The sequence below is a fragment of the Periophthalmus magnuspinnatus genome, chromosome 16, assembly GCF_009829125.3.
Source record: "Periophthalmus magnuspinnatus isolate fPerMag1 chromosome 16, fPerMag1.2.pri, whole genome shotgun sequence".
Taxonomy (NCBI): Eukaryota; Metazoa; Chordata; class Actinopteri; order Gobiiformes; family Gobiidae; genus Periophthalmus; species Periophthalmus magnuspinnatus.
Window position 1 is genome coordinate 22556142 of NC_047141.1, and position 26051 is coordinate 22582192.

The window sequence follows — 26051 nt, forward strand, 5'->3', positions numbered from 1 at the left end:
GCAGATTGGAGCTTTGGTTTGTAGCACAAAACACCTCTTACTTGTGACAACTGCAGATGCGGCGCTCACCAATACGCACAGACTATATGCATCACTCACAGAGACATACCCGAAGTCTGCTGGCACCCACTCCACCCAAACGCCACACACACACTTTCCACAGTTAAATCAAACTGATTTGCTACCATTGTGAGGGGAAATTAGCATAACAAGGATGGGATCAAATGAGGTAGTTACAGCTTGAATCATAAATTGCAGACTGAGCGAACGTGTGGCTGCAAATGGATTGTAGTTCACATCAGTATTCATGAAAAAAGAAAAAGTAAGCTTTGGAATGACTTTTGGTATTTTTCTTGTCAATGTAATGTAAAAAGCTTGTAGCTCAATTTTAGACTTGTTCTGTGGCTTCAATCAAGGTGCAGCTTTAACCTGGACAAAAATCTAAACTGTAAACCCAAAAGTTTGCATGTCAGATTATATTATAGAGTTCTTAGTTGCAATCTAACGCAAGTCTAAGATGTATTGAGCAAATACTTAAAAGATACATGAAATTATAATAACTAAGACTAAGGTTAATAAAGGTAAATAAAATAAATGTTTTTTTGCATACATCTTTTACCCACCATCCAAAGACATGCCTGGTTAGTCAAAAATACCTCATGTGATTGAGTTATGCCCTGGCTTTAACACCACCATCTACTTAAAGACCAGGGTTAAGGCTTTAGCTATTAGAAATAAATGACTGATGAAGAATGAGCTGTTCTCACAATTTAAAAGATATATCTTTTTTATTGCTTACAAGGTTACATTTTGATTCCACATTGTCCTTTTTGACCACTGACATTATATTCGCAAACATTGTATGACACAAGGACAAGCTAAATCTCGAGCATGTTTCTTGTTAAATCCATTTTCAATCTCTTCTTTACAAACAAACATGGCTTTGCAGACCAGTGTGATGGGCTGCTGAGATACTGCTGTGATACTATCATGAATACACAGCCCTCAGATCAGCTCTGTCCATACAAATGAAGTGCAGATGAGGCCAGCACCAGCACTGTGAATGAAGCCTATTATCATAACACATTCACCTGCCACTGCTTTCGATTAAGTCCATAATGGTATATTACAATAGCAATAAGTATTTAGGTTATCTGTCCACAAATATCAGGGCCTGTAGTCACACATGCATAAATGCATAAGATCTTGGCTTAATGCTTGCTACAGACCAGGGAGGCTAGGATTCATTTATAATTTACCATGTCATTTGGTGCCAATAAAACATTTAATGATCAAGCAAAACAATAAAAAGCGGACTAGTTTAATATCCCCTGTTTGGCATTTTAGCATTAGATTGATACACTTATCTGCCCCAAACACAGCATCTTTAGATTTATGGGCTAATAACCTTGTGTTATTATGGCTGCTGCACCATTCTTTTAGTAATGACACAGCATTATCAGACAAGTAGTGAGGGCATAATTATGTGAATGTGTCTTTCATTGTTCTCATTCTACATGTCTAATTCCACTGAATTCACTTTTATTCACATATCCATCTTCTTCTGCATACTGGAGACCATCCAATCAACTGTGGGCCTGAGGCAGGGTGTATCCTGCTTACGAATCACTATTCAATCTTTTATACATTAAATATGGGTCATTTCAAATCACACATTCAAAGAGATATATATATGAAAACACACACACACAAGACTCCATGAGTGTTTGCAGACTTGATGTTGAACGCACAGCCTTCTTCCAAAAGAGAAGAACACTAATCACTCAGCCATTTTGAAAGAAGGCATCTGTACTTTCTACTTCACTACATTTTTGAACTGGAAAGGACAAACCTTGTGGTTACCTTGTGGTTGGACACTTGCTGCAATGTCTGAGGGGTTATTTTTTAGCATATTCATAATGATATTCTGCCTTTTGGGCGAAAAAAATATAAATAAAATATAATATATAAAGTATAATATAATATAAAATATATAAATAAAAGTTACAAGAAAATGTATTCAACTACTTCGGTTGACCAAAAATCAGCACAAATCTTAATCGAGATCACGGCATTTGATGCACTACTTTAACTTTTCCCTCTAAAATCAATTTATTACGTAAATATTTCAACTTAACTAGACAGATAGTTATTTTGAAACAAAATAAAAATCACTATACCAATACAAACCACTAATTTATATTATACTGTATATGTTTGGACTGAAACAAACAAAAGTTCCCACAAATGGGTCAAGTACATAATGGTTTTTCATAGTGCTGTTGATTAATAATTATGAGGCCATGCTTAGAAGATTACACACTGCAATCAAACTCTCTCTGCATTGTGTTGTGTTTGAAGCAATCACAACCATTTGAAGCATTACATCCATTATATATCTTCATATTGTTAGATTTACACTTACATTATTTGTATTTAAGTTCATTGTGTCTGTGTCTAATCATATCATACTACAGCGACATTCCTGACGAATCCTTGAATCCAGTGCACTAAGACTAACAAATAAATTCTGTGATATTAAAGGTAATAAGGCAATATTGCTATGTGACATTTTGCATGCTAAATATTCACGCCTTTGGATTTGGGGAGCTTAACCTTCCATATGAAAAGGAGATGACTGAAAATACATTTCATCTTGACTCATATCACAGAGAATCCAGTTATTAGCTCATAAAAATTATACCCAAAACAAGAAAGTTGGGTCTTAATATAAAATCCTTGATTACATATTCTGCTTCCGAGCTGTGGAAGTGACACAGTGCCTGGATGTAATTAAGCTTGAGCCTCATGGATAACTAGTTAATATGTTTGGGAAGTAATGAAAAAAATCGCATACAAGTTCAGTCTCGCACTGCTTCTTTGCAAGTGGTAAGTCTACTAATGCAGAGCTGGAAAGTTCACACAACTGAACATTTGGTAAAAGGTAGAGAAAGAAGTCTGTTTTGACCATCACTATAATCCCCAGCAGCTCTGCACTCTCTTCCAAACTGAATCGAATAGCCTACCTTAGCCCTATAAAACATTCTTTTACAATAAACTGTACAACACCACAATTAATGAGAAAAACAGACAGCTGCAATGAATATTTTATCTGCAGTTCTGGGGATTTAGCGTGCACATATATACTGTTTTATTTTTATCCCAGTACAAAACCAAAGGAAATTATACAGTCTGCTAGTTCATGACCCCAGTTTCAGACATGAAGTTCAAGTGTTTTATTCAAATAATTACGCTCCATTATTGTCCACTGAAGACTGCACAGAAGAGAAAACTAACACTGTACTATCAGGAAATATTCAGAAAATGTGTTTAACCCCACAAAAGGGAAGGACACAATGTGATAGTATAACATCATGATCACTGACAGATGAAGTGAGTAAGAACTATCTTCTCATCATGGTATCCATTAGTGCGTGGGATTTTAAACAGAAAATGAACGATCTGGGCTAAAAGTTGAAAAATGGCAATGATTTGAGCAAGTTTGGAAAGAGACCATTTGTGATCAATAAGGGGTAAGATGATCTCTAAAACTGCAGTTCTGTAGTGTTTGCCAGCAGTGGGCGGCATCAAAGGTTGTTCAAGGAAGAAACTGCTATTTCATTTGAATTTTTCTGACAGAACTTGTTTTAAATTGCCAGTGTTAAGATGAAGGATTTTTAATCAACAGGTCCACAGCCAAACTAGGGGAAGGAGTTTTCAGTTTTTAATTCAGATTCTGAAGAAATAAATAGGCATTTCTTTTTAGTGATTTGATCCTGGAGTGTTCGTGAATTAATTTATTGATTTATATTAAAATATCATATCATGCAAAAGCCATATTTATTTAAAAAGGGGGTATTATACAAAATTGACTACCATGTTAGATCGTTGTTCCCCCATCAAAAAGAAGAAGTTTTAGATTTGGTAATTTAGCAATCGCTCCCGGGGCCTATTCGAGCCGTCCTTACAGTCAGCTGCGAGATTCTGTCCAGTGCTCCGCCCACAAGCCTAAGTCATCCATGCTCCTACACAACAATTCTCCATAAATATACAAAAGCATGATACAAAACTGTACACAGAAACTTGACAAACGTGATGCAATGTGCAGTAGTTTCGTTAGCGGGATGCATGTTGTGATAGCGCTCTGAACGGGGAGTGCAAAGGGAGGAGAGACTCAGATCTCAGTCAAAAACAAAAGTGAAACTTATAAAACATGTTATTACGTTGTTTTTGGTGAATATAGCAAACCTATAAAACGTAACATGGTGATCTAAAAGTGTTATGAGTTAGCAGTTCATACCCCATAGAGAAAGAAAATAAAAATTAAATAGAAAATTTTGATCAAGCAATAAAAAATGTGTTTCCTTGATTTGCAATATCACCCAGCTCTACTTCACAGTTGATATATTATATGACAAGATAATGTTATGCCTTATCATTCTGCTTCTATAACCCCCTCTGAGGACAGAAAATGAAGTGGACTTAAATGAACCTCCATGGGGACATAAAAGACACTGTATATATGCACATAAGCAACAACACAAAACACCACATCTAGTAAAAGCCAACTAAACACACATGGAGGAGAAGGACATGGCAAGGGATGTGATTTTCCACAATCTCTTTACAGTGAGACAAGTCTATTCTGTAGAGATGAGGAATACCCAAACGCACATGCATTGAGGTAATTGCCTATGTCTGTAGATGAAAAAGGGGAAAAGTAGCGAAGGAGGACTGAAGGAGAAAAATTAGATGTGTGTGTGCCAAGGGCCGCTCCAGCCTGAACTGATGAGCTCATTATTTTTGCTCCCAGAACCCCCTCCAGTCTCTGCTACAGCCAACGCACTGTGGAGTTCCCAAAGTGAGCGCGGGTGAGTCTGGCCTTTAGGAATGCCAGCAATACAAAATACAGCTAAAATAACACTGCGTAGAATGTGTTGAATATAACGGAATAGACAAAGGACTGGGCATTTTCCAAATACTATACCATAATAATAAGATGTCCGCTTTTGAAAATTATACATGACTGCACTGCTGATGAGTGAAAAATGTCTTTAGATCCCTCCTCTGTGATCTTAAGAGTGCACCACATACTGTTACTCCCTAATGACTACATGGACACTTTGTAATTAACATTTTCAGTCTTAACAAGCAGAAAAGTAGGTGCATACGCGGAAACATGTATTAGATTTTGATAATGAATGCCAATGCAAACTCCCACACCAGAGAGGCCCAGCATGTGATACACTGTGTACACTCAAACAGCATAATAAAGCCCACAGTGTTGTTAAAAAGGTAATTAGCATAAGCAGACGTCTTTCAAATCCAAAAATGACATGAGCCAAGTGGAGTGTGCATCTTCATATAAACTGTATATTATCTGTAATCATGTTAGAAAGGGCCTGTTTTCAAGGCAGCATCTGTCTCTCATTTTATAAGCTGCTTCTGATGCCTTCAGCAGCACTGTTCTATTTAAATTTGCAGTTATCTTTTGTACATAAAGGTCAAAGGTCAAAACTGTACACCAGCAGGACTCATCAGCAGAATGGTTTGCTTGATTGTAATTAATACTTACATGAACCACAGCAAGCATCACAATCATTCATACGCAGAAGTGTATATTCAAATATGTACCAGACAGATACTTTTGGAGATAATGCTGTTTTGGAGATTAGGCAAAAAGACATGAAAAAGCTGCAAGAAAGCTGATTAAAAAAACGTAAAAACAGTGTAATATTACAGAGCACTTCCACCTTGACATTTACAGGCACATTTCAGCACATTTAGCATGGATTATCATCATACTGTCCTATAATCATCAATGGAATGAGATAAAATTCAGAAACAGATGGCTGGTTTTGTCAACATCGCCCACTAGTACTACCAGGTGCTTCCTTTTTAATTCTGTAGTAATTTGTTTATGTCAAACTTCAACACACATGTCACATGTTCACTTTTGAATCTTATCATTCATCGTCTGGAGTCTGCTCTTTCACTGCTCCCAAAGATTACATCAAAGTTTTAGGTTGCAAATTAGCCTGGCCCATGTAGAAAACATGCTATAGATAGATATCAGCATCAACACATCACACAGAATAAACTGAAATCTATACCACCAAACAAGTTGAAATGTATGCATTTAGTATTTTAGTTTGTTTTTTTATTCTTCTCCGCATAAAACTAATCCAACTTCAAACTTAAAACTATACTGTCTGTGTAATCCCTCAGTCCCTCATGGTAAAAGAAAAATATAAAACCTGTCAACTGGACAAAAAGCTGTAGGAGTGAAGACATTTCGCTGCTCATCCAAGCCGCTTCTTCAGTTCAGTTCTTTAAACTATATGGTGCAATATTACTTCCTGCATTGAATTGTAGTGAAATACAATTTTCATACCTCTTTTTATTGAAAAGTATTGAAAATCCTGGATTTTCCATTCTGGGGTTGTACGTGTCTGGCCCTGTCAGCAGCTGGAGTTCAGGCTCATTTAGCAGATCCACATCAGTTGTGTTGCTCCACAGTTTAACTGCAGAAAAGTACAGGAAAATAAAGATAGCATCAAAACAACAGCATGCACATAAAAGAGTACTGTGTGTCATCTATAATGAATTAAAACAATCAATCCTTTACACATGTTAACCAATATTAGCCTGTTCTTGTCACAGGTTAAGCATGAGAAAATCAAGCTGCTATAAAGTGAAGGGAAGGCAGAAAGAAAAAAAAATGTATCAAGACCAAAGGTATGAAGTTGTTAATGACTCTATTCCACTTTTTGGCATTTACAGGTCTTCTGCAGCTGGATGTGATGTCATGGGAAATGGTCAAAGTAAAGAACAATTCATCATCTTCCAAATAAACAGTGAAGCAGTCACACAGAGGCTACAATAAAAGGATCGATGAGGCTGGGCTAAAGGCATAAACCAGCTGCACTTGGAAACATAGTGGAGTCCAAGAAGGGGCCGTAAATAAAGAGCAGCTTCCCATGACTGGACAGTTTGGCTCAGTGTCAGTTAGCTCCCAGCTTCACTGAAACAAAATCCAAATGATGTGGACTTATAATAGCTGTTTTATTGCAGAAGCAGTAATCTAAGAATGCATAAATAACGTGAGTTAAATTAAACTTTAAGATGTGTAGCCTTAAAGCAAAGCTGAAGATCATTAAAATTCATAAATACTCCAGGAGGCTTTCAGCAATACAACTTTCCTGGAGTGTAAATCAATTCCACTCTAACTCAATATCAACTTTTCAGATTTGTCTCTATGCACAGACGTTGTGAAGATGAAACGACCCGGATTTCCAATAGGCTTCTAGCACTGGTGAAGTTACATCGATTGTTTTATTTATTGTATTAATTACATTAACATAGCTTTTTTGGCAGTCATAAATCAGTGTTGACAGTGTTGTTGTCTAGGTCAACTTGTGATTAACTAAAGTTTTTTTTTTTGTTTGTTTATTTTTTACATGCATGTACTCACATTTAGTTATAAATTCAATTATTAAGTGAATTGTGTTAAAGTGTAAATCATTTCTACTACAAGAGCATAGAGCATTTCATTTATTTATTTTTATTTTATTTTATTTGGGCCAATATTGGTTGAGCTGGCAGACATTCACTGCCCACTAACACTGATGGTGCTATCTGCAATAGCATTATATGATTTTTGACATTTTCAAACATTTATGTTATAAGCTTCCTTCATGTATACATGGTAATGTGATAAAAATCCCTATGTAAAACACAATGAAACGATCTCATCTGCAGATACAGGAGGCTGAGCGATGACAGGAGAAGCAGATAAAAGATGCTGATGAGAGGCGCTGTGAGGAGGCAAAGAAATCACAGAGTGAGATCAAGAGTAAAAATATAAAGCGAAGAGCAGACAGTGAGCAACACAAACAGGGGGAATAATAATAGGCTGAGGCATCGGTGAGATAAGAGCCACATGTGAAATGAAGCCTTGATTGGGAGGAAAATGAGACAACACAAATGAGAAAGAGAATTGATATGCAGCTCCCTGACAGCATAAAGGCACCTACGAAGCATCGATCCCTTCATAAACAACTTAACCATACCTCCAACCTTAACTTATTCCGCACCATATGCTTGTCCCATCCACTTACAAACAGTGTGCAGCCATAATTTAAGTATAATTTGTTCCTGCTGTTTCATATGCCTGTGTCTTATTGGTGCCCATATGGCTAAGCAGCATGGCATTGCGTCCTTCCATACAGCACGCTTCTATTTCCAGTGGCTTCTATCAGATAACATTCACTACAATCATACTCGATATTGGACTGGTCATGCTTTCTCCCGTTGCACAATGTTTTTTTCTGATTACCATCGGAGGCAATATGGAGCACTGCAATTCACTTGCAAATGCTGCGTGTGTAAGAGCGCATTATGCTTTTATTGGCAAGTGAAAACATTTCTAATATAAAGACAGACATTGGATGGGGGTTGGAATACGAAAGAGAGGCAGTGTGGTGGTGGTGGTTGCGGCCTTCAATAATACAATTTGGTGTTCGGCAGCAGTGAAGGCCCCCTCCTGTGTGGCGTATACAGTCAGACAGGCTTTTATTATGAAAGACATAGAGGCAGAGCACATCTGAGACAGCCGCAACAATTACAGTATTATTTAGGTTTGCTTATTTCTCGCTTCCCTCTCGCTTCCCTGTGTCTATCTGTCTATCTCCCTGAGTGCTTGCTGGTTGTTTGTGTGTTCTGTGGGTGTGTGTGCCAACTGCCTTGTTCCTCGTATACGAATGCGAATGCGAATGCCTCCTAAGGACCTTTATAAAAAGTCAACATCTGGAATATTACGCAGACAGATGTGATCGCGTTTTTTCCTATTTCGGCCCATCTATGTCCATCATTCAATTTTAAAAGTCAGCAATACATTTTTAAGGGGCATCACTCATGTTTCTTAGGTCCCTGTAATGAGCTGACAATAGGTGATGAGTGGAACAATGCTTGCATGATGGCACATCTTCCAACATGTCAACGATCTGGGGCTATTTATTTAACAGCTTGTAGACCACAGCTTCCAATAATCATCACATGCTCGGTTGCATTCTTGTAGATACACTTGGCCAGGTAGAATAGAATGAATTTGAAAGTTCAACAAGCTGGTGAATTGTTGTAACAAAACAGGTATTTTTATATGGTGCATGATTTATGAGGTGTAATGATGCAATGCTACACAGAGGAGGCAATAGGTTATGTAGCTGCAATAACTTTTTAAAAGCACAAATGAGCTCCAATTTAGCTTATAACTGGAACACAGCAAGAAGTTCACATTGTCAAATAGATCAAGCAGGAAATTTCACCTTTGGGGGTTTGTAATGATTGTTTGAAAAATTCTGACTAAAGGTTTGTCTACAAATATGTTAAAGGTCCACTATGTAACTTTTCAGCTACAAAGTTTTATTTCCATGAAAATGCTTTTTTTTTCCCTTTTTTTTTTTTCCCCCTGGAATGTGGGATTACGTCAACTTGTTTTGCCTAGAATACTCATGCATTCTTTCTCTTAGCAGAGTCACCTCTCCACCTGTAAATTGGCCTGGAGGTGCAGCTTTCTTGTCTCCCTGGAGATGGATAAGTTTAATGCCATACTGTGGAACACTGTAGGCAAAGCAACAGCATTTCCATAGTGACAAGCTGGTAGCGGGTGATCTATAAACATAGAGCACTATTCTCTATCAAACTCAGACTGAAAAACAATCCAAGTGTTTTGAATAGGAAACAACATGGTATCCATGGTGTTTGTGGGTTCACGTTCATACTCCTATAATAAGATCTACTATGTTTGACTTACCACTGAGCATGTGTGTCAATCACTCCCTAATGTGATCTTTCATTAAAGCTTACAACCTGCTAAATAATCATCTAGGGGAAAATTACTATCAAGTCGATTAATGACACCTTTCAGTTCATTTCGAGATGCAAGTCAATGGAAAGTAAATTGCTCGGCTCCATATGGGGTCTGACACATTGTTTGATGTTTTGCTCCCCCTGATATTACATTAGTTGAAATTAAATGACAGTATAATTATGAAGTGAATGACGTAGACACTTTAATTAAAGCTTATATTGTGAAATACAGAATGAAGAATGTAATAATCTAGTGCAATGTGTCACTGTCCAAACACAATGAAACCCTGAACACATTTAAACTAATTACTACTTCCTGGTGCTGTCTTACAGTGTGCGCTCACTCACATAGGTTTAATTGGAGGAATGTAGTATGTAACAGGAGAATCTGGACGAGGACTGTTAAAATACACTGATCCTTGTAAAAATGGGAGGACAGATGGGAGAGCAGTACAGCATGTTCTTTCAGTTAAATACTAATAAATGTTAAAGGTAAGTGGAGTGGATACACAAAAGAGAAGTAGTTCAAATCCTTGAAGTAAACTTTGTGCAGTGTACACAGACTTAATAGCTCCCAATTAATCTGAGTGGTTGAGCTGAGTTGAGTTTGCTTCATCACATAAGTATACTCCACAACTGTAATACCAGTCCATAATGCTAATGCACATACCAGTAAAAGCGACTCTATACTGCATAGGTTTAAAGAGCCAGCATAATTCTACTTTTACTGTAAACCTTTAAGATAAACCTTTATTTGTCCCACAATGGGGAAATGACAGTGTTCAACGCAAAAGTCAAGAACAGCAGGGAAATAGGTTCTGACAAGACCTGGATTTTTCAAAGTCAGTTTGAACTCTACCCTTCCTATGCCGCTCTAAATAGACACAGAAACAAAGCAAAGATTACAGGTGTGCATTATAGCTCTCTTCACTCCCTGCAGAGACAGAAACAATTTGCAAGCTAACTACCCAAATTTGAAAGTGCTGATGATGTGATTTGGCGGAGCAAAACATCTCTGTACTCCTGAGCTTAATGACAAAAACTATACTAAAACATAACTGTATCATGGAATCAAAACAGCAAAACAGCAAAACAGCAAAACAGCAAAACGCAATGCATCTGTATCTGTTATCAGTGTTGGACCAAAAAGTACACCCAAAGGTTTGAAAGCAGCAGCAGAGGTATTCAAGAGAGCTAACCTGTTATTCTCATTGTACCAATTTACACTGCTATATTCTTTCTACAAACATTACATTTCTGGTGCATTGCTGTTGCGGTTGTATAAGCTGCTGCATTCCAAGAATCCTATTACTCCTGGAATTTAATAGCAGTGTTTGTCTACTGTAAGCTGAATGAACAATGTTGCAGTATTATGTGAATGAACCCTCATAGTGGACAGGATCTCGGTCTTGTCAGATTCTTGGACTCGTGTGTCATCAGTTTGGTTCCAGCGAAAGGTGAAGCCGATGAATACGGAGCGAACACCAGATGGGACATTTCAAAAATCCCAGATAAAATTGCCCTGTTATTCACTATTCTGGGTTTTAGTGAGCGCAGTGGACAAGGCAATCTTCTGGAGGCAGACAGGTGATTTTAGTGCCAATCTTCCTGTCACACACTGGGTGACCAATGGGCTCAAATCTCCCCCTCCAAAAAAGCAGAGCAATCATCTAATAGCAACGGAGCATTTCAGCAAAGAAACAGTAAAAGTGAAGGAACAGCCGCGGTGCCAAAATGCTCCAAATTATAACTTTGAATTGCACAATATGACGATAGTTAAGTGGAAAGGTTTAAAGCTTAAAAGTTTGAGAGCTGAATGTGTTGAATGCCAACAAGGATGCCCCACAATAGATGTATGTAACACAACAAAAGCAGTGATGAAAATTGCCTTTGGGCTGCGCTGTCGGAGTGCACACAGGAAGCATCATTTCATATGTACATCAGCGGTAAAAACACCCACAGATTCTCGCGTGTAGCCTACTTAAAAAGTCCAATTCATTTGCATACACAGCGTAGCCACCATGGAAGGATACCATATTGGGTGATGTCCAAACCCAAATCAAAGCTCCAAAGCTAAGCCCTCAAAACCTTTTAAAATTCACACCTGCAAAAATGTGGACTATTGTAGTGTACCGTCATCCATTTCCTCTCAACGGTGGATCGGTATTAAAATTGGTCCTCACTGCCATACAAAGGCATGGAGAGGCACACACGCTCGCTTTTTGCTCAATAGGTGGTCTGACAGAAATGGTTTATTGGGCATGAATGCTTCTCAAATTTCAGCGTGTTGCATCAGCCAACCAACTGTGTTTTTGCTAAATTAGTTTGCCCTTGTTTCCTCGAACAAATAAAACAGCGGTGTAGGCAGCATAAATGACACTCCAAGTGAAAAATAGCCATGCAAAATGCAGCAAAGTATGTAAATGTAATGCTCCCTTTTACTATATTTCTTCGTCTTTGTTTCCCATTGTAATATTCCCTGGTTACAATTCACGCAGCCAGGCTAATTTAGCTTCCACTAAAGTCAGAATACGCTGCGATTTACCTCAGACTAAAGAGATGGCAATTTGTTATTTTACACTTAATTTGGGAATATCATTACACAAATGTTTTAACTATTGAACTGGCTGTGTGAAATCCCAGTATGCATTGTTATTGATATACAAAGTGCATATAAAACATTCCTATTCGTTGGTTGTACTGCTCAGGTTGGTATAGCGACAACTATCAAAAACAACAGTGTACCAGATAAATTATGCAAATGCCACATCAAGCCTTTCAAGCACTGTCACTTGCTTTGTTTAACTAATTAAATACGAAAACACTCATTATTATTCATGCATTTGCCTGTATATTTACTCATGTCATCAGTCATTCACTGAATCACATAATTCGATACAAAGTCGTTGACACTTATTACACATGCACAAGGCTTTAGAGCAGTAAAGACAACAGTTGTGGCAAATTATATTTCTGTTCGTCTTTTCCTAAATTATTCAATTACTCTATTTAATAAGTGATTGTTCAACTGTTTTAAAGTAGTATTCTTTGAGATACTCATCATGAGTTGACCTGACTTGGAATGGTCTTATGTGGATTTTTCAGATACTGATACTGATGAGGATTTCACTTGCTTTCATGGTCAATAACTGATATTTGACTTATTTGAAGGACCATAGATTCACTGCTCATTATTAATAGAAACTAAATTAAAATGAAAAATAGTCAGTCCAACATCAGGGAGCTTTGCCCATATTAGCGCCATTATATCGCCCATCTCTAGAACTAACCAATATGTTGTGAAATTAATTGGACTATCTACAAGGGCATGGGAATGATGAAAATTCCACATCTATGGCTCACGCTCAGGAAAATGATACTATAACATTGAGGCAACAACTGAAACTGCTGGAGAAGTACTTTAAAATCAAATCAGGATTTTTGGATTGAAGAAAACGTAAAGAGCAGTGAAAAAATGTTGAAAAATGTTCAAATTCAAATTAAGTTAATGGTAAATGCAATAAGCAGTTGTGAGTGATTATTAAGTCCTATAAGAGACACCAGGAGAAACACAACACTACATTTGACTGGCAGCTGCACTAGTCATGATTTATTTACTTTGCAGAGAGGATAAACAATATCAGTGGATGGACGGCACTCAATTTCTTGGATGTCTGCAATAAAGTGTGAAACGCATCTGACAAAGTTTTACGCAAACCCACAACAAATATTCCATTGACTACTCTGTCTATTTTGCTCCAAAACAAGTGTAACATATCAAAACCTTGTTGTTGTTGGGCGTAGGTGAACACTAGCGCTCTAAATGTTTCATCATTCTCTGTTACTCCTGTCTCAACAAATAAAAAATAAAATGTGCTTCTTTTCAATCTTTTGGAAAGCAAAAAAATAAAAGAGTTTGCCATTGCGCATGTATATTGACTTCACACACATGCACGCACACAGCTGTCAGGCCTGGTTTCTCTACTGAAGTCATTCACTGTGTCTTTCATCATGGTAAAGAGAATGTGCAGGCCAAATGACAGTTTCAAATACACAAGTGCTAATTCCAGCCCAATCCTGCTGATATATTTAGCCACTAAGTTTTTTCTTGTCTTTTTTTCCCTCTATTTGTCTAACAGTTAGTTTGGCTGCCTCTGCTTTGTTACAGTCTTTAATCTCGCCTTCCTGTATCCTGCATTTCTTGTGTGACAAAAAGGATGTTATGTTCTGGTAGTCTGCGTTCCTTGTCTACACTAATTAATCACGTTTTTTTTTCTTTCTTTTTTTCTATTACACCGTTAAGAAATTAAAAATGCAGCTTTGCTTAACTGCTTTAATACATTCCTCACGTTTTTGAAGCTTCAGTCCTCCTGGGCAAAAGTTAGATTTTAAGATTTTTAGACATTAATAAAGAGGGATAATAGATAAATAATGAGTAAAATTGTTGACAAAAAGCAGAAATAAATTAATTGGATAGCAAAATATTTTCAAGGCAGGCTCTAGTTCATGGTTATGAAGGAAAAGTGGTGTAAAGTTAGACTGGAATAATTAGTAATTTATGGATAAAGTTGTTGAATTTTAATTGAATTTGAATAAAGCTTAATAGTGATACAACTTAAACAGCTACTGACAATTCTGTATAAAATTCAGCTCAAGGTAAGACAAAATGTAATTATGTTCTCACCACTGCGACATTGTACCTGGGATCCAGAAAACACATTTCTTCATTTCTTTACAAAGATGTGAGTGTGGTCACCGGTGAATCTCTGAGTTGACAGGTGGAATAGCCAATCAGGAACACGCATGGTCCAAATATGACTGCTTACAAAAAAAAGGGAAAAAAATATCACAGGGACTGAAAATCATTTCTACAAAATCAATGAACAAAGCCCAAATCTCTGTTAATCAGTTTTATGCAGCTTTAATGATAATTTTATGATGATTATTTGTGATCATTTATGTTTTGATTTGTTGTATTGTGATTTTAATGACTTTTTAAATCTGTAAAGCAATTACTTTGTGTATGAATTGTACAAACAAACTTGCTTTGCCTTAATCTGAGGTGAGAGAAAGTATGAGACAGTAGTATGAACTCACAAAAATGGCTTTGGCTACCCCATTATGGCAGTATAGAATGTATGAATTGTGACAAATAAAAATTTAGCTCTAAGAAAATAGTGATATAAATCCTTTGGCACATCACCCGACCCTAGCAAAAGATGCAGCCAAACATTTTGAGATGTGAAAACAGACCATTTTGAACGCTTTATAGTATTTCACCTTTTCTCTACTATAGACTTTTTGGTCTCACCCTGTCAAATCTTCCACTCTGCTCTTGTGTGCGCTCTTCCTGTATCACCATATTCTGTTCTATTTTCATCTGACCTTCCTGTTTTTGGCTGTATTTTTCATATGTTATCATCAGGTGCAGTGAGTGACAGTTATTGGTCTGGGGTCGGTGGTTCAGGCGTTACCTCTTTTTTAGGCCTGATCTCATTTCCTGCACACTTCCTCCTGTGGCGCTAACGGCTGCTAGCATACACACATCAGGCGGGCGCATAGCGGGGGGAAAACAATATAGGTACCCCTTGCCATTATAGGCACTAATAAGTGGAACATAACACTTGTGCCGTGTCATTTTCATAGTGTAATTGCTTCAAGACCTCTAGAAAAGATTACATCGTTAGCAGAGCCATCATCGTAATATTCGTTCCCTAATTGCGCCATCAACATCCTCTTGTAACATGTAGATGCTCTTGTGCTTGTCCTCTTTTGGGAGATTTATCTAATCGGCACAATGTCACATGAACCTGCACCGCACACTCCAGCAATTTGGAGAGTGCTAAACTGTAGTAAATAACAAAACAGTGTCCGCACAAGGCTTATTTTGTGCTGTGTAAAAGCAAATAATAACAGCTGTAATGGCAAAAAAGCCTTTCTGTTTGCCCATAAAGTCGCCGCGTGGAAAACAGAGTAATTACCTAATCTGTTATTGTAATGAGAGTGATCTGTAAAAAGCCCAGAACTAAATAAACCATCAATTATTCAAGTTAGATGGAAATGTTTTGTTCATCGTCAAAGTTTCGGCCAATTACATGCATGCATACAAGTAGACCCATCCTTACATTTGCCCTAGTTATTCTTTAAAACAACAACAAACATATAATGTGATTAAGAGGCTTCAAACTATCTAAACCTTGGTCAGATTATTGCATCTAGTACAGTATCAGTATGTGAGATTACAGCTTTGCAAACCATGCTGCCAAGACAATGTTTTGCTATCAAGATATTGCATTTCAAAAACTGACTTATTGATTATGAAGGACCAAGGATGCTTTTTTGTTCTGATTTTCGTGCTACATGCATTTGTGGATCAGAGGACAGGACTTTTGTTGACTGGATGGACTGGGTTATAAATGTATCCTTTCATTCTTTGCCAAAGGTCTGCATATCCCAGTTAGTTCAATAGCCATTAGTCAGTAAGTCGATTTTAAAGGAGTTCAGAGTCCAAGGGTCAGTTCAGATGTCTTGTTATTTGGTCCTAAATTTATCCCAGTTTAGTTCTGACTTGGATTTAGTTTGATCCTGTTCTTGTCCTTGTTTAGTCCCGATATAGTCCAGGTTTAGTTCTGGGTTTAGTCCTGGTTGCCAATTATGGTGTAGCACTTGGATCAAATGGTCGGATCATAGAAATAATTCATAGTTTTGAGAGCTAACAGTCCTAGTTTTAAAAGTGTTCAAAGTAACCAAATGTGGTAACTCTGTCAAAAACACAGCGTACCCCGTCTCAAAACTAAAAGCAGCATTGGAACATTATACTCGTGACATTGATTGCTGGGATGAAAATGGTAGGAAAGTTGATTTAAAATACAATAATGCTAGCTGGTCAGAAACACCACTGAGCCACATTATAATTTCATGAGACAGATAAATAAAAGTGTCTGCAGATAAGATGCATTATCCAGATGTAACACTCTCCCTATATGATTTTTCCAGTGATGCAGTAGCTTATTGCTTTATTGACTGGGCATTTCAAGAACCCAACGTCAATTAAATGAACAAGCGTTTTATAAGGGAATCGCACGTTTTCAAGTTGGAGCAGCTCAGTTAACGTGGAACAAAGAGCAAGAACCACAGTGGCGTTGATGTGTTTTATGTCTTGGGAGGTAAGTAAGACAAAACACTTTTATGATACAACATTAATCATATTACCTTGCACATTTAGACCCATATCGTGCATTGCCAGCGAAAATCACTTGAATCACACAATATTTATTACATACTTTATTTAATAGGATTCACTTCCATCTCATCCTAATGAACTAATACATTGGATTGCTCACAGTTTAAAATGCAGAAGGTCATGGTAACTAACACTCAATCAGCTTGACGTGTAATTCAGACAGTTATGGTTTCTGCTAATGGGAACTTGCTTAGCCCTCCTTCCTGTTTTGCATTTGCTAGTGAGACTTTCGGGTTATACATCATATGGGCATGTGCAATACTGTAATGTACAATTTAGCAGGCAATGGTATTTTCCAGAGGCTTTGATTTTCCTGTCTGCTGGGCTGAGGAGAGGCCAGAAGTGTAAGGAGAGGAAGTGTGATAAACATGTCCAAAGAAAAGTTCGGGGGCCCTGTCTGACCATGGTAGAGCCAGGGCTGGTTACCACAAACAAAGATAGATAAAGGCAGATAAGACGCTGCCTCACAACTGCCCACAAAGGACTGTGTTAAGTCTAACCTTGCTCTGGGTTATACCACTGTCTGTTTTATTCTCAACATACAGCTCACTGGAAGACAGCTAAAACGCAAAGAAGGTTCAAATAAAAACATGGAAACAGGCGATCAGTGAAATGGGTGAGCTACATCACAAAAGTCTATTCAGTGACTATTCATTTTCTTCTGCTTTTTCTTGTTGTAGGTCACATCTATGCTAATAATAAAGGTGACAGAGCAGTTATTGCATTTGAGCTACAGTACAGAAGTTGTGGGTTTAATCACGTTCTCTTTTTAGGTGATAGCTTCAAGTCTACCGTTATGTGTTCTCTGTGGGTTTTATGACCATATTATGGGCTACCAGGCAAATGCAATTAAATATAATGTGACAATACTGGCTGGATGTCTGTTTGTCAGCTCTACTAATAGTATTAATAGCTACTGAGAGTTCCCATCTATAGTGGTATAGTTTAAATATGTTTTTAATAAAGTTGAAGTTGAAGTTTTTTGCTTTTGTGCAATAATAAAAAAAGATGGTACGAATTAGCTTTAAAACTAGCTTTCTTGATGCACTGGTTATCTATATTTTTTTTCCCCACGGTCCATCAATGTAACTGCAGTAAGAACACACAGACACAGTTCCTCCTGTTTTCTCCAGACACTCTTCATCACAAGTGTTAGAGATCCACTGTTACAGAATATTGCCTAGATTTTTTACCAGACAGGCTGTGTTCTTTAATAATCCATGTTACAGTAATAAAAGTGAATCACAATACATATGTTGTCACATGAGAGCATTAAAACATGGGCTTATATCTCCGCAGAGCTTTGCATATTGTATGAGTACACGTCCTGCTACTCTTCTGCTGTTAACCGTTGTATGCATTACTCCTTATCAGACACAGAGGACTAGATTCATTAATATGTTATAGTGGTACGTGGTAGATACAGCAGGTTGCCAGAATCACATTCATTTGACTGCATGCATTGTCAAATCCGTTTTAGCACTAATTCCATTGATTTTGTTCAGCGATCAACTAGTCCTGTACATTATAGTTGACAGAATATTATATTATTACTTTATCTTCACCACAGTAAAATCATCTCCCTCATTTGCAGTGCTCAGGCTGATTTCAATTTGGTACAAGTTTTACACTGGATGCCCTTCCTCACACAAGAGCAGAGAGGACGCCACTGATCAAAATTGCCAATAACAAAAAGTACCAGCAGTAACACATAGGGACGGGTATCATTAAGGATTTATCACATACAACTGCTTCAAATGTAAAGTTGTGAATCCACTTTGCACACCAGAGAAAGTAATGCATATTTGTAGGCATCAAGTACAAAGCTGAAAAGGGTTATAAAAATAAGCTTCTGAATGTGTTTTATAGTGTGTGTTGTGTCTGGGTTGATGTCCTTTATATTGATTGATTTGCTTTTGAAGACCTATGCATTAAAATCTAAATTAAAATGTAAATGCCCACAAACTATACGCAACACCTTCTACCAAAATCACTCATGTGTTGAGTTGGGCTGAGACTGCTGCGGCTCTAGTCCATGATTCATGATCATGAAGGCCGGCTCATATGGCTGTTTTAGGGCCACTTTCATTATAACTTGATAATAAACTGGCAATGTTCACTTGACTGGAACAAGGAACTCATTTATGCCAGTAAGATATAAGGTGAACTTGAAGTGCCGCGTGAACACCTTACCAAACCGTATTAAGGAAATGCATAAAAAATGTCCTTGCACTATAATTTGAGCATTTCTGAAGCCAGTTACCGTTAGATCTATACTCGGCGTGTTAAGCTTTGCCCGGAGCATTGAGTGTCTATGCAAAATGAAAGGTCTCGTAAATCAGCACTCTTTAATACTATATCATTAAACAGGATCTGACATATAAATCACTTGTCTGGTCTATAGTCTCTATTATTCCCAGGGGGTATATGTGCTGAGCCCTGTCAGGCTGTCTGTCTCTCAGCCTGGCAGACTTCACATCTGGATCACTGTTATTATGACGAGCATAACATTTTACAGGCCGTGGTATTTTAGGTGCTATTATGCAATATTAAAAAGTCAGAAAACTTGTCGGAGGATGCATCTGTGTACACAAAATAAAGTTGTAAGTAGTCAAGTGGAAGTGATGGCGTGAATTGAGCTGAGAAAAGCAAAGCAGACGCCACCTTGTATGCGTCAGACGGTAAGACAGATTATCAGTGTGTGTCATCTGACAGGGAAAATTCCAGCCATGATTCACTGTTGGTCACATTTTACAAAGAACAATTGTCAGCAGTGTTAGGAGACATATTAATAGCCCACTTTTTTATTTAACAAACTCCAAAGTACAGTGCTAAGTGGCGTTCATGCAATTTGAGAAGTGTTGTTGACAGTGTCGTTCAGTCGGACCAACAATAGCTTATGGTCGGCGCATGTGTTCTTCTCACGGGGATCAAAACAAAAAGTCACTAGTCTGAAATTCATGCAAGTCATCTGCTACATAGATGACAAGGTGGTTAAAAATAAGCCGCCTTCAAAGACCAGAATCCTTAGCAGTTGTTCCTCTTTCCCTCAGCTCCTTTCCTTCTGTGCCTATTTTGCTGCTTCACTTCTCCTTCTAACCCTCATCTCTGCTTTTTCTCTGTCAGTCGGTGCCTCTCCCTATGACCAGACAGGCCGAGACAGGGAGACTGTTGTTGTGCTAGCAGTCTGACAATATCAGCTCATAAATCCCTGTCAACAGCTTGTATGTCTCTTCTGCTCTTCTCTTCTCCTCCCTCCTTCTCTCACTGCACTGCTGAAGGAGTGCAGGAACTCAATGACCTGCCATGCATGGGAGCGCTTGACTGGCACAGCTGCACAGACATGTAAATAGTGACAATTAGAGGAGGGCAAAAATATACATCTGAGCTAAAGATAGTAGACTGGGTAGGCTGGCTGTTAAGTAGGCTGCTAGGACAGTAGGAGGGCAGGTAGGTCATAGGTGGGGTGATTCATGCGTCTCCCGCTTTTCCCTCCCTGAGGCAGAGTTTGCTACAGACAGTCGTCAGTGACAAGTGCTTCCTGTGGTTGGGGGTAAACACCTGGGTAATGAGGCCATCCTCTGCACACGCGCTAACACATGCAGTACTACTCACACTCACACTCTAAGCAGCCATTGCTCACCAAGCCTGACAATAAGTACACAAACACACACACACAGGTAAACATGTGCCAGGCATTTAAGGCAACGCCAGCCAATAGTCAATATCTAGTCTGGCTATAGTGGGTAAAGCATTCAGGTAAGGTGAGGTTAAGGTGAAGGAGATCGAAAATAACCAGGGAGTCTTTGCAACTCTTATAGCAAAAAAAATCAATAGTGTTGAGCAGAGTAATGGTTTAAAGAAGGTATGCAGAATGTCCAGGAGCAGCGTTAGAGATAAGTCAAATCCCAATTTCAGTTGTGCAATTATCAAATTGCATGGCTACAATTATTTAGATAATAGAATGTCTTCTGTCATTAAGAACTTCTACAAACATGTTCTGAGATTGACCAGATTCTTGTAATTCTTGTCACAGCTCATATTTCTGTCTTCTGTCAAATGTTAACACTCAGTTTCTAATGTGCATAATGAACATAATCCAACATTTTAAACATATATCGCAAATCTAATGGCAGTTATAATATATTGCAATATACACTGCCTGGCCAAAAAAAAAGTCACCAACAAAAAATAGGTCACACACTCTAATGTTTAATTGGATCACCTTTAGCATTGATTACAGCAGACATTCACAGTTGTTTCGATAAGCTTCTGCAACGTCACAAGATTTATTTCCATCCAGTGTTGCATTCATTTTCACCAAGATCTTGCATTGATGATGGTAGAGTCTGACCGCTGCACAAAGCCTTCTCCAGCACATCCCAAAGATTCTCAACGGGGTTAAGGTCTGGACTCTGTGCTGGACTATCCATGTGTAAAAATGATGTCTCATGCTCCCTGAACCACTCTGTCACAATTTGAGTCCAGATGAATCCTGGCTTGTCATCCTGCAATATGCCTGTGCCATCAGGGAGGGAAAAATCCATTGATGGAATAACCTTGGTCTTTCAGTATATTCAGGTAGTCAGCTGACCTCATTCCTTGAGCACAGACTGTTGCTGAACCTAGATCTGCCCAACTGGGGGAGGCTTGTATGTATGTGCTTAGTTAAATCCAGGTGGCAACTTTTTTTTTGGCCAGGCAGTGTATTTAAGCCCTGCACTGAACACTAAGGGAATTACAATTTCAAAGCAGACTTAAACAGATCTGCACATCTAAACATCGACATTTGTGCATTTTAAAAACATGGTAGTAGAGATCATAAAAAAATGTTGTAGAAGACAGAGTAGGGAGATTCATCATTCATAGCTGCAATAGTTTGTGCAAATACGTAGACAAAAATAAAAGTAACATGTAGGCCTAAATACAACAAAATAATAATATTTTACTATGAAGATACCAGGTCATTCTCCTGCCCCTCTCCCAGTGCAATATCTCTATCCATTCACAACAGAATCACATTTTTCTGCTTCATTACATCCAAATATGTATGTGTCTGCTTCACTGTCTCCAAACAATACATCACATCATTCTATTGGCTGGTAAACTATATATAAATTGTATTGAACAAAAATCTCATTGAGAATTGTGACAAAATTAAAGTAATACAATGAATCAAATCAGACAGACTTCCTTAATGGAGAGAAAGGGAAAAATGGAAGGGGAAATGAGCCAGTACAGTATTTATACAGTGGAGGTTGGATACTAAGGACAGCCTGAGGGACACACAGCGACAACATCAGGGATTTGGGATCAGGTAAACACAAAAATGCGATGTAGTTAGTTTACTAAAAGTGTTTGCTGCAAATATTACATCAGATTTAAAAAAGATAATGCAGTGGTGTTAGTCTCTCTCTCCTCACACATGGTGGAGCTTGTATCATGGCTCTGTGCACTTCTGTGTGTGTGTGTGGCCCACACATGTCTGCGTGCAACGGAAATTGCTGACAGTGAAAAATGTGACCAATTCTAATTTTAATTGCCAGTGGAAAAAGCCCTCAATATTTATGGGTTCTGTCCAGACGAACAGGGAAGAAGAGTTTAAGCATGAAAGCATATTTCTTATCACAATTAAAATGTACTTTAACATGACTGCTACCCTTTGAAGTTAGATTAGTCGTAATATTGGATCAACCTTGGCTTCCAACAATGGGAAGTGAATGGGAAACGAAACTTTATTTAGCAGCACTAGGTAATGGTTTCTCTTTATGTGTCTTTTTGAATTAGCTCAGCTCTATTCTTCAAGATTTTTTGTGTGGAAGTGCTAATTCTTCTCTTGCTTTTCAACATAAAATTACTTTTGCTGTATGAAAATATGCTTTATATCAAGCCTGACTGAAGGTACAGGGAAAGAAAAGAAAATAGTTTAACAGGACGGTTGGAGAATATGTGTTCTGCCAAGTCAAGCCTCCTGTGAGAAAAGATAATTTGCACCTTAGGAACTGTAATCAAAATGACTTTTCATAGGAAGGATTTTCACAAAAAGAGAAGTATATAAAGGTAATAACAACCGTGCTACTAAGAATTGTCTTGTAAGATGTCCTTACAGCTTTAGTGTGTTGCTACACTTGTTATGAAACTCTAAGAAAGAGGTAGAGAGAAGAGTACATCACACTGAACAAACAGCAACGCCTCATAACAATAGTGGTGCTGGCTTATCATTACTACAAGGTCTGTTCGCATCTAGCCTTACATAAGAAAACACTAGTCCATGAGAAGACATGGGGCTGGAGCTGAGAGCAGTGTAATTAGAGAGAAAGGCACAAGAATGAAAGGGAGCTTAACCCCAGGCACACAGACAGGAAGAGAGGCGAGCCGACGCGACAAGGTTCAAGGAAAAAATCCTCTTGTGTTAACCTGAAAGTGAAAAGAGAGAGGAACAGGCAGGGCACCAACCAGCAGCTGCCGAGGATTTACATGCTGTAAATTATTTATGTAATCATGTGTGGAGGTACAGAGGCAGAGACAGTGGGGGAGACAGACAATAAGATGAGAAAAGAAGCTGCGCGGGGAGATGGGATCGCTCTGCTATACGATATGCTGTTGATGTTATTGAGGTTTAGTGGAAACACAGATGGAGTACTCTGGAAAACAAACCTTATTGTTTAGAAATGAACAAAAAATAAACTTAAGATGTCTGAGTTGCACTCTTAAAAGTAATAATGGTCACTTTGTGTTGACTTGAACTCACGCAGAAGGCAGCAACAACACACTTGGACATTATCTAAGAAATAATGTGGCTAACATATTCATCGCAAAAAAAGGTTGTTGTGGTAGCTCATGACACTCATATTACAAATCTAGATATTCTTCAAAGTACAAGGAAAAGGCTCAATACCGTGATTATAAAATACATTTCTGTAAACAGCAGAATGCAATTTTCAACATAGAATAGTAGTTGCTTAAACATCATTATATTGTACTATACTAGTTCTGAGAATGGTCAACAATATTATAAAACAGTATTGTTCTAATAATGTGATTTTTTCTGTTTCAAATCTAGTTTCAATGCCAGTTTTAGTATTTATTAGTCTGGATATTTATTTTTTTTATTACCCTAACATAAGTCAACATTACAGAGACTTGGATCCTGAACATAAAAGCATTTGACTTAAACCACTGAGGACTTGAGTCATCTTTAAAACTGGTGGGAAAATAGTATGTAGATGCTCAAAGCTCTCTGTGCACTTCCTGAACTCTCACTCTCCAAACACAGACAATCAAAGTCAAACAATGCTGACCTAAATATTTACCCATTGTAACGCTCTTGTTTCTACCACATGAGTGACAATATTGTGAACATATACCTTGTAAACTCTGTACAGAGTTGACTCACAGGACCGCGACAGGACTGAGAACATTCCTCAAAAGCTAAAAGTTCCCAGTAAGCAACACTGTATCTTAATATGCCAGTCACAAATATAGCTGCAGGCAGTATTCAAAACATCAGCTTAAGAATAGCACTGATGCAGAGCTCAGTATAGCTGAGACAAAAACATTTCTCTCACAGAAACTAATATAAACCACGACTTCTATCCCGACATCTTACATCAAGCTCGAATGGATTATTAGCCAATGCGAATGGATTATTAATCATTTATGTTATTTATGTAATTAAGTGTGATGTAATCGATTACTTTGTTAATTACAGCCATATGCAAAGTCAAAAAACACAGTGAATCTGTAAATAACTTGCAGTTGATGTTAAAAGTGAAATTATTTGACGGGAAAGTTTTTCTTGTTTGACAATGAACTCACTCCCCTTTTGGTTTGTGACTGTGTGAGGTAAGGCTGGTGGGTGTCAGCCATGATGTTTTAGGGTCACCAAGCTGTCAAATCGCATAGCGCAGTTGGAATCAGTAGATATGACAATATATGCCTCTGGGTGTTTTTTGAATTTAAATGTAGATTTTGGCGAGTTCAGCTGTCATTCCAGGTGGATGCAAAACTATTTAGTATGTATGCAATACCAGCAATGGGCTGTCAGTGGCTTGGATAAAGGCTCTGGGAATTTCAATATAGCCCGAAAGGCAAAAGCACTGTATAGGGATGAAAATATTGACAAACTCCAAGGTTCAAGTAGAAAGTGGGGTAAGTATAAACATAAAATTCTAAAATTTACATTCTGCAGTGTACCATGAATCTATTACCAATACCAGAGCACATAGGCTAGGTAAGAGCACCATACCACCTACATTTTTTTTTTCCCTTTTGTTTCAACCACAGACCACCACTAACTTTCACACAACATAAGCCTAGATGACAGCAGCTATCATTCAAAAATACACGTGTCTTACCTTTTTGGATTCTGGTCCATGGTCCAGATCAGAGATGAGACCAAACAGTGTCCAAAGATGGCGATGTTGTAGCACCATTCTGCAGTGCCAGTGCGTGTCCAGTCTGAGATCACCTATGGAAAGGTAAAACAGTGGATTAATCCCAATACTCCAGGTACTTGACATCCTAAACAGCCTAACAGTGGAGAAAAGGCCCACATAACCCACGCCCCTTAGCAACATGTGCTAAATGAATGGCATAAGGTGCTCTTACTGTAAGAAACTAGTTCTACAGAGTTGATATTTACAATGACCACTGGTAGAACTAGACTTATATAAATTACATTATTGATGTCAGAACCTAGAAAACAGATATAGGCCTGTACGTTACATCAAAATAGAAGCACATGTTGATGTTTTACTTTCTTCTATCTTGGTCAAGTTGGAAAGCAACTTATTCACTTCCTGTTTACAATGGAACGTCACATCTGACTTCCGGTAGCTCTTCAAAATAAAACACAATTGCCATAACAAACTATTCAAACGTAACAGAGCCTATTTTAACAGTATAAAACTGGCTACTTTATATTTTGCAGGCATTT

At 38.0% G+C, this 26051-nt stretch overlaps 1 protein-coding gene across 1 annotated transcript in view; it reads right to left on the reverse strand.

The window, feature by feature from the left end:
* The window catches only part of nrsn1 (neurensin 1), a 131577-nt gene extending 105743 nt beyond the window's left edge, over nucleotides 1-25834 (reverse strand). Inside the window, exons 1-3 of the mRNA XM_055228049.1 lie at nucleotides 25811-25834; nucleotides 25471-25583; nucleotides 6395-6524 (exon numbers count right to left, since the gene is read on the reverse strand). The gene's annotated coding sequence lies outside the window, so the exon portion shown is untranslated. The remainder of the gene's footprint in view (nucleotides 1-6394; nucleotides 6525-25470; nucleotides 25584-25810) is intronic.
* Nucleotides 25835-26051: the final 217 nt, after the last annotated feature.